Here is a 9,551-nt window from a genome sequence, read left to right as displayed (position 1 = left end):
TGTCCCCTACATTGGCAGGCAGATTCTTAACCACTGCACCACAAGGGATCTTCAGATCTTCTGAAGAATTCAGTGTATTGAAAAAATAAAGAAGTTGACTGAATACCTAAGCAGCAATGCTAATGGCTCAAAAAGCCTAATTTTTTTTAGTTTTTTGAGGGATCTCCTATTGTTTTCCACAGTGGCTGCACCAATTTATGTTCCCACCAACAGTGTACAAGGGTTCTGTTTAATCCACATCCTCGCCAACATTTATTTGTGTTCTTTTTGATGACAGCCGTTCTGACAAGTGTGAAGTGATATCTCATTGTGGTTTTGATTTGCATTTCCCTTGTGATTAGTGATACGGAGTATCTTTTCATGTGCCTGGTGGCCATCTGTATGTCTTCTTTGGAAAAATGTCTGTTCAGATCATCTGCCCATTTTTTCATTGGGTTGTTTTTTGTTGTTATTATTGTTGTTGAGTTGTATGAGCTGTTTATATATTTTGGATATTAACCTGTTATTAGCCATATCATTTGCAAATATTTTCTCCCATTCAGTAGGTTGTTTTTTCATTTTGTTTATGGTTTCCTTTGCTGCGTGAAAGCTTTTAAGTTTAATTAGGTCCCATTTGTTTATTTTTGCTTTTATTTCCTTTGCTTTAAGAGACTGATCCAAGAAAATATTGCTATGATTTATGTCAAAGAGTGTTCTATTTATATTTTTTTCCAGGAGCTTTATGGTTTCTGGTCTTACATTAGGTCTTTAATCCATTTTGAGTTTATTTTTGTATCTGGTTTCAGAGAATGTTCTAATTTCATTCCTTTATATGTAGCTATCCAGTTTTCCCAGCTCCACTTATTGAAAACACATCTTTTCTCCATTGTATAGTCTTGCCTCCTTTGTCATAGATTAATTGACTGTAAGTGTGTGGGTTTATTTCTGGGCTTTCTATTCTGTGCCATTGCTATATGTGTCTGTTTTTATTCCAGTACCATGCCGTTTTGGTTACCTTAGCTTTGTAGTATAGTCTGAAGTCAGGGAGCATGATTCCTCCAGCTCTGTTCTTTCTCAAGATTCTTTTGGCTATTCAGGGGCTTTTGTGTTTCCATACAAATTTTTAAATTTTTCTAGTTCTGTGAAAAATGTCATTGGTATTTTGAAGGAATTGCATTGAATCTGTAGATTGCCTTGGGTAGTGTGGTCATTTTAACAATATTGATTCTTCCAATCCAAGAACATGGTATATCTTTCCATCTGTTTGTGTCGTCTTCAGTTTCTTTCGTCAGCATCTTATAGTTTTGAGGGTACAATTATTTTGCCTCCTTAATTAGGTTTACTCCTAGGTATTTCATTCTTTTTGAGGTGTTGGTAAATAGGATTGTTTCCTTAATTCGCTTTCTGATAGTTCATTATTAGTGTATAGGAATGCAACAGATTTCTGTATATTAATTTTGTATCCTGCGATTTTATCAGATTTATTGATGAGCTCTAGTAGTTTTCTGGTGGCATCTTTATGTTCTATGTATAGTATCATGTCACTTGCAAATAGTGACAGTTTTACTTCTTCCTTTCTTTTTTTTTTTTTTTTTTTTGCGGTACGTGGGCCTCTCACTGTTGTGGCCTCTCCCACTGCGGAGCACAGGTTCTGGACGCGCAGGCTCAGCGGCCATGGCTCACGGGCCCAGCCGCTCCGCAGCATGTGGGATCTTCCCAGACCGGGGCACGAACCTGCATCCCCTGCATCGGCAGATGGACTCCCAACCACCGCGCCACCAGGGAAGCCCTACTTCTTCCTTTCTAATTTGGATTCCTTTTATTTCCTTCTACCATATGACCCAGCAATTCCACTCCTGGGTATATATCTGAAAAAAGCAAAAACACTAATTTGAAAAGATACATGCACCCCAGTGTTCATAGCAGCATTATTTACAGTTGCCAAGATGTGGAAGCAACCTAAGTGTCCATCAACAGATGAATAGATAGAGAAGATGTGGTATATATATATATATATATATATACACAATGGAATACTACTCCACCATAAAAAAGAATGAAATTTTGCCATTTGCAGCAACATGGATGAACTTGGAGGGCATTACACAAAGTAAAATAAGTCAGACAGAGAAAGACAAATACTGTATGTTAACACTTATATGTGAAATCTAAAGAATACAATAAAACTAGTGAATATAAGAAAAAAGAAGCAGACTCACAGATATAGGGAACAAACTACTGGTTACCAGTAGGGAGAGGGAACGGAGGACAGGCAAGATGGGGTAGGGGATTAAGAAGTACAAACTATTAGGTATAAAATAAACTACAAGGAGGGAATTCCATGGTGGTCCAGTGGTTAGGACTCCACACTTTCACTGCTGAGGGCCCAGGTTTAATCCCTGGTCAGGAAACTAAGATCCCACAAGCCATGCAGTGCAACACCCCCCCCAAAAAAAAAAAAAAAAACTACAAGGATATATTGTACAATACAGGGAATATAGCCAATACTTTATAATAACTATAAATGGAGCATAATTTTTAAAATTGTGAATTACTCTACTATATACCTGTAACATATAATATTGTACATCAACTATACTTCAATAAAAAATTAAATTAAAAAATTAAAATATTGGCTATATATATATATTTAAAAGCCTGCTTTTACTAGAATGGTAAATTGTACTTTCTAGTTTACACAGCACATTCACAGGCATTACCTTATTTGAGTCTCTTGATGAACCTTGATTTAGGTAGGGTTTGTGCCCGTATATCTATTATGGAGATGAGGAAATAATCTCAGTGGTTGAAACTCACTTCAGGTCCCATGTCTAGTAGGTGTCTTAGCCAAAAATTGAACCTTTGTAACTGACGTCTGTGCAGGGTTCCTTTTATTGTACGCTGATGCCACCATCAACCACGTGCTTTGTGAATAGTCCTCCAGAACCACTTTGGTGAGGAAGTTGCTTCTGATCTTCTAAGAACACTTGATTGCAGGTCCTGTTGGAGCCATCATGCCATCAGGTTCCAGTGATCCCAATTCCAGCTTTAATCTCATTGCAAAGCAAATCATTTCTTCAATATTTATTGTGTTTCACATTATCACTTCCACTTTTACTGTCTCCTATCTGCTTAGTACTTCTATCTTATTTCATCCTTCCCCTCCCTATGGGAGACATTAAAGCAGAGTAGTTAAAAGCATTGACTTTGGAGTCAGGTGGGACACCAATTTTATAAGATTATCCTGGTTTTGTCACTTATTAACTTTTGAACTTGTACAAATTACTTAACCTAATGGGGCTCAATTTCCTTATACAGGCAGACCTCGTTTTATTGTGCTTCACTTTACTGCACTTTGCAGATACCTTTTTTTTTTTTTTAACAAGTTGAGGGTTTGTGGCAGCCCTGTGTCCAGGAAGTCTGTTGGCGCCGTTTTTCCAATGGCATTTGCTCACTTCATGTCCCTGTCACATTTTGGTAATCCTTGCAGTATTTCAAACTTTTTCATTATTATTATATTTGTTATGGTGATGTGTGATTAGTGATCTGTGATGTTAGTGTTGTCATTGTTTTAGGGCCACAAACTGTGCCCATATAAGACAGGGAAGTTAATCGATAAATGTTGTGTGTGTTCTGAGTGCTCCACCCACTGGCCATTTCCTCGACTCTCTCCCTCCCCTCAGGCCTCCCTATTCCCTGAGACACAACGGTATTGAAATTAGGCCAATAGGTAATCCTACAATTACCTCTAAGTGTGAAAGGAAGAGTCACACATTTCTCACTTTAAATCAAAAGCCAGAAATGATTAAGCTTAGTGAAGAAGGAATGTTAAAATCCAAGACTGGCCACAAGCTAGGCCTCTTGCACCAAACAGTTAACCAAGTTGCAAATGCAAAGGAGAAGTTCTTGAAGGAAAATAAAAGTGCTACTCCAGTGAACACACAAAAGATAAGAAAGTGAAACAGCCTTATTGCTGATCTGGAGAAAGTTTTAATGGTCTGGATAAAAGGTCAAAGCAGCCACAACATTCCTTTAATCCACAGCCTAATCTAGAGCAAGGCCCTAACTCTTCAATTCTGTGAAGGTTGAGAGAGGTGAACAAGCTGCAGAAGAAGAAAAGTTTGAAGCTAGCAGAGTTTGGCTCACGAGGTTTAAGGAAAGAAGCCTTATATATAACATAAAAGTGCAAGGTGAAGCAGCAAGTGCTGATATAGAAGCTGCAGCAAGTTATCCAGAAGATCTAGCTAAGATCATTCATGAAGGCGGCTCCACTAAACAACAGATTTTCAATGGAGACGAAACAGCCTTCTATTGGAAGAAGATGCCATGTAGGACTTTCATAGCTAGATAGGAGAAGTCAATGCCTAGTTTCAAAGCTTCAAAGGACAGGCTGACTTTCCTGTTAGGGGTCAGTGTAGCTGGTGACTTTCAGTTGAAGCCAATGTTCAATTACCATTCTGAAACTCCTAGGGCCCTTAAGAATTATGCTAAATCTACCCTCCTTGTGCTCTATAAATGGAACAACAAAGCCTGGATGACAGCACATCTGTTGACAACATGGTTTACTAAATATTTTATTTCCATTAGTTCATGTCTTTTATTAACCAATATACAGTTACTTGTGTTCTGGTTTGTTGAAACAATCGGTCAGACAACATTTGCCACAGTAATGTCTGTCAATTGGTTGGCCATAAAAACTCCAGCACCATATTCATCTGAAGGGCGCTCCCGACGAAGGCGACTGATTTTGCCATTCTCATCCACCTTATAGTATTTCAGGACAGCCAGCTTAGCCTTCTTTCTCTTATGCTTGTTCTTCTTGGGGGTGGTGTAAGACTTCTTCCTCTTCTTAGCACCACCACGAAGTCTCAACACAACATGAAGAGTGGACTCCTCTTGAATGTTGTAGTCAAGCAAAGTACATCCATCTTCCAGTTGCTTGCCAGCAAAGATGAGTCTTAGCTGGTCAGGGGAAATTCCTTCCTTGTCCTGGATCTTAGCCTTTACATTTTCTGTTGTATCCAAGGGTTCGACCTCGAGAGTGATGGTCTTCCTGTCAGGGTCTTCACGAAAATCTGCAAACTGACGGCGGTGCCACTGCAGATGGCGGATCCAAAAGAAAGGGTGCCGCACCGGCCCACAGGCTACTAAATATTTTAAGCCCACTTACTGCTCTGAAAAAAAGAATCATTTCAAAACATTACTGCTCACTGACAAAGCACCTGGTCACCCAAGAGCTGTGATGGAGATGTACAAGGAGATTCATGTTGTTTTCCTGCCTGCTAACACAACATCCGTTCTGCAGCCCATGGATCAAGGGCATTTCAACATTCAAGTTTTACTATTTAAGGAATACATTTCCTAAGGCTATAGCTGCCCATAGATAGTGATTCTCTGATGGATCTGGGCAAAGTAAATTGAAAACCTTCTGGAAAGGAAGGGATCACATCTGTGATTCATGTGAAGGGGTCAAAATATCAACAATCACAGGTGTGTGGAAGAAGTTGATTCCAACCCTCATGGATGACTCTGTGGGGTTCAAGACCTCAGTGGAGGAAGTTTTTGCATTTGTGGTGGAAATAGCAAGAGAACTAGAATTAGAAGTGGAGCATGAAGATGTGACTGGATTGCTGCAATCTCATGATAAAACCTTAATGGATGAGGAGTTGCTTCTTATGGGTGAGCAAAGAAAGTGGCTTGAGATGGAACCTACTTCTGGTGAAGATGCTGTGAAGATTGTTGAAATGACAACAAAGATTTAGAATATGACATCAACTTAGTTGATAAAGCAGCAGGGTTTGAGAGGATTGACTCCAATTTTGAAAGAAGTTCTACTGTGGGTCAAATGCTATCAGACAGCATTGCATGCTACAGAGAAATCGTTTGTGAAGGGAAGAGTCAATCAATGCAGCAAACTTCATTGTTGTCTTATTTTAAGAAAGTGCCACGACCACCCCAGCCTTCGGCAACCATCACCCTGATCAGTCAGCAGCCACCAGCATCGAGGCAAAAAGATTACAACTCTCTGAAGGCTTAGATTATGGTTAGCATTTTTTAGCAATAAAGTATTTTTAAATTAAGGTACAAACATCATTTTTTTTAGACAGAGAGATATTGCACACTTAGTAGACTACAGTACAGTGTAAACATAACTTTTATATGCACTGAGAAACCAAAGAATTCACATGACTTGCTTTATCACCATATTCGCTTTATGGCAGTGGTCTAGAACCAAACTTGCAATATCTCTGAGGCAAGCCTATGTGTAGCATAGAGAGAGGAACCAAATCCCCTTCAAATGTTGTAATATTTGAATGTAAGGTGTCAGTCTAATTCATCATCCGAATAATCAGAGGGCCACATGTGCACATGGGATTGCTGTGGGCAGCCAGGACCTAGGGCGCCCTTCCTAAACGACACGTGCGTGGAGTGGGACCAGCACACTGTCTGGGTCATAGCAAGGGCTTCACACATGCTGTTCTCTCGGACTCAGACACTCCTCTTCCCACTCTTCCCTGGCCGGCTTCTCCTCATTCTTCAGGTCACAGTTTAAATGCCACCTCTTCATAGATGCCATCCCTCACTATCCTGTCCAGGACATCCTTTTCTTTTCTTTCATAAAACTTATTGCAGGCATGAATGAAATAATGCCATTTGCAGCAACATGGATGGACCTGGAGATTATCATACTAAGTGAAGTAAGTCAGACAGAGAAAGACAAATATCATGTGATACCGCTTATATGCGGAATCTTAAAAGAAAATGATACAAATGAACTTACAAAACAGACTCAGAGACTTACAGAGCAAGCTTAAGGTTCTGGCGGTGGGGAGGGCAGGGTGCAGGGGGAGGGATAGATTGGGAGTTTGGGATTGACATGTACACACTGCTATATTTAAAATAGATAACCGACAAGGACCTACTGTAAAAAAAAAAACAAAAAACAAAGGAAACTTATTGCAGGCATGTATTTGTGTACTTGTTGGTTGCCTCTTTCTCTTTTCTGCTGGAAGCTCCATTTCGGCAGAGACCATATCTGTTTCATCCCCCAGTGTATTCCCAGAGGCTTGCTTACTTCTCGGTAGGCATTCAAATAGTTTATAGAATGAATAAATGAATGTATGAATATTCATTCCTTTTCCCTGTACTAGAGGTTCTCAATTAGGATGGTTTTGCCCCGTAGGGAACATTTGGCAATGTCTGGAGACATTTTTGGATATCACAGTTGGAGTGAGGTTACTACTAGCATGTAGTGGGTAGAGTCCAGGGATGCTGCTAAACATTCTACAGTGCACGGGGCAGCCCCCTGCAATGAAGAATTACCCAACCCCAATGTCAGTAGTGATGAGGTCTAGGAATCCTGCCCTATACCCAATGATGGAAGAAATTTCGTTACCCTGAGTGGGTGCCAAGATAATGGCTGTACTGAAAAAGCTTCGTGTTTTAATCTTAAGGATGCATATCATTAAAACGGTGAAAGAGACCAACTAGACTCATTCTGTATCTCAAGAAGTAAGCAGTAGATGACACTAGAAGATATCCTAATTTACTCTTAAAGTCCTTTGTAGGTGAGTCTTCTTATTTGTGTACAATTTATCGTGGTTAATTTCATCCTCTTTCTACACATACTTATTTTTGTACTAAACTAGATGTATGAAAATTATATAGCAGTGTTAGACATACAGTCTGGCCTGATATGTGCAAGGTCCTCTAATGTGTGCGGAGTTAAGTCCCTCACAGGCTTTGTCCTCAGTAAGCTTACACTCCTTGACTAATCCCACATGAATATCTCATTCTGGCAGCCTCAGACCATCACTTGGAGTAGTTTATCATTATTCAGGAGTTCCTGGGTCCTGAGTAGGTACGTCACTAGAGGAGCGTGATGCATGGCCTTGTTATGCGTGTATGAGGACAGAATCCTGTTTGGCCTTCAGCCATCTAGAGTTTAAGCCCACAGAATGGAAAACCCACATTCTTACAACGTTGTAGTAAACAGTGAATCTGTGTTTCAGTTCAGTTAAAGCCCAAAGGATCACAGGGAACATTTCAAATGTTGTGGATGATTTTTGCTGTGGGAAATGTAGCAGACCGTTTCTGCAACTTGCATTTGTCAGGCGCTACTTGTCTATCAGGCACTGTGATAAGCAGTGGGGAGAAGAGTGAGACACAGTCCTGCACAGGAGAGAGAGGAGCTCGGGATGTTCCCTGTCTCAGCAGACTGCGTCTTCATTCACCCGGTTGCCCAGGCTGCAAAACTTGGGATCATTCTTTTTTGTTTTTTAAAGTATTTTTTTAATAAATTTATTTATTTTATTTTTGGCTGCGTTGGGTCTTCGTTGCTGTGCACAGGCTTTCTCTAGTTGGGGCGAGCGGGGGCTGCTCTTCATTGCGGTGCACGGGCTTCTCACTGCAGTGGCTTATCTTGTTGTGGAGCACAGGTTCTAGGCGCGCGGGCTTCAGTAGTTGTGGCTTGTGGGCTCTAGAGCGCAGGCTCAGTAGTTGTGGCGCGCGGGCTTATTTGCTCCGCGGCGTGTGGGATCTTCCCGGGCCAGGGCTCGAACCCGTGTCCCCTGCATTGGCAGGCGGATTCTTATCCACTGAGCCACCAGGGAAGCCCTGGATCATTCTTGACTCCTTGCTCTCACCCCTGTATACAGTCCATCAGCAAACTGTGTTGACTCCATCTCAGACATGTCCACTTCCTCCACAGCCCCCTCTACCAAACCAGGTAAACCATCGTTAGCTCTCTCCTGGACTGTTACAATCGTCTGATAACTGGTCATGTTTCTTCCACGCTCTGAATTTTGATTTATGTACTTCAGGAGAGTGTGGCTCTTATAAAATAGAAGTCAGACTTGCCATTCCTCTACTATCTTCCCATTGCCAGTAGAATAAAATCTAAACTTAGATGGTCAAGCTTATGCCAGTCTCTCTGACCACCTCTCCTCCTGCTTCTACTGTCCCCTCTACTAAAGCCCTAATATACCAGTTTCATACCAACTGACCTCATCAACTGATACTAGCTTAGCACACTTGGGAGCAGTTCAGTTAGACGTTGGCTTCACCCTCAAAATGTTGAGCATCTGTGGGGGAGATAGATCAGGTTAACATAGCCATGAGATGTACTGGGTCAGTACATGGTTTCTGATGATATGGGGAGGACTTTCTGGAGGAAAAAATCAAGCTCTGTCTTGGAAAATAAAAGAGGCTACGACAAAGCGGATTTGAGAATAGAAGGGGAAATTAACTTGAATATGAACAGAAGTAAAAGAAAGGGTGACAAATGCAGATTTCATGGCTGCAACCTAGAGATGTACCAAGGCGAGGGTGGCATTTTTCAATATGTGCATAGCTGTTTCTTTCCAGCAAAATAAAGGAAAAATTGCCTAAAATCTGTCTACTGTGTACCTTATATTAGGCATCATTCTAGTTACTTTATGTACATTGTCTCATTTGATTCTTGTGACACTGATATGGCATTGGTGGCATAATCCCTTTTGAAAGCACAGGAAGCTAAGGCAAAAGAGGTTACATTACATGCCAAGTATTAAGAGTGGCAGAAGCGATATTTG

At 40.8% G+C, this 9,551-nt stretch overlaps 1 pseudogene; it reads right to left on the bottom strand.

Moving 5' to 3' along the window:
* Window positions 1–4,594: 4,594 nt before the first annotated feature.
* Window positions 4,595–8,762, bottom strand: LOC116747214 (annotated as a pseudogene).
* Window positions 8,763–9,551: the final 789 nt, after the last annotated feature.

This window comes from Phocoena sinus, chromosome X (genome assembly GCF_008692025.1).
Source record: "Phocoena sinus isolate mPhoSin1 chromosome X, mPhoSin1.pri, whole genome shotgun sequence".
Taxonomy (NCBI): Eukaryota; Metazoa; Chordata; class Mammalia; order Artiodactyla; family Phocoenidae; genus Phocoena; species Phocoena sinus.
The sequence above is the reverse complement of the archived record's forward strand: the minus strand, read 5'-3'. Positions and strand labels throughout refer to the sequence as shown.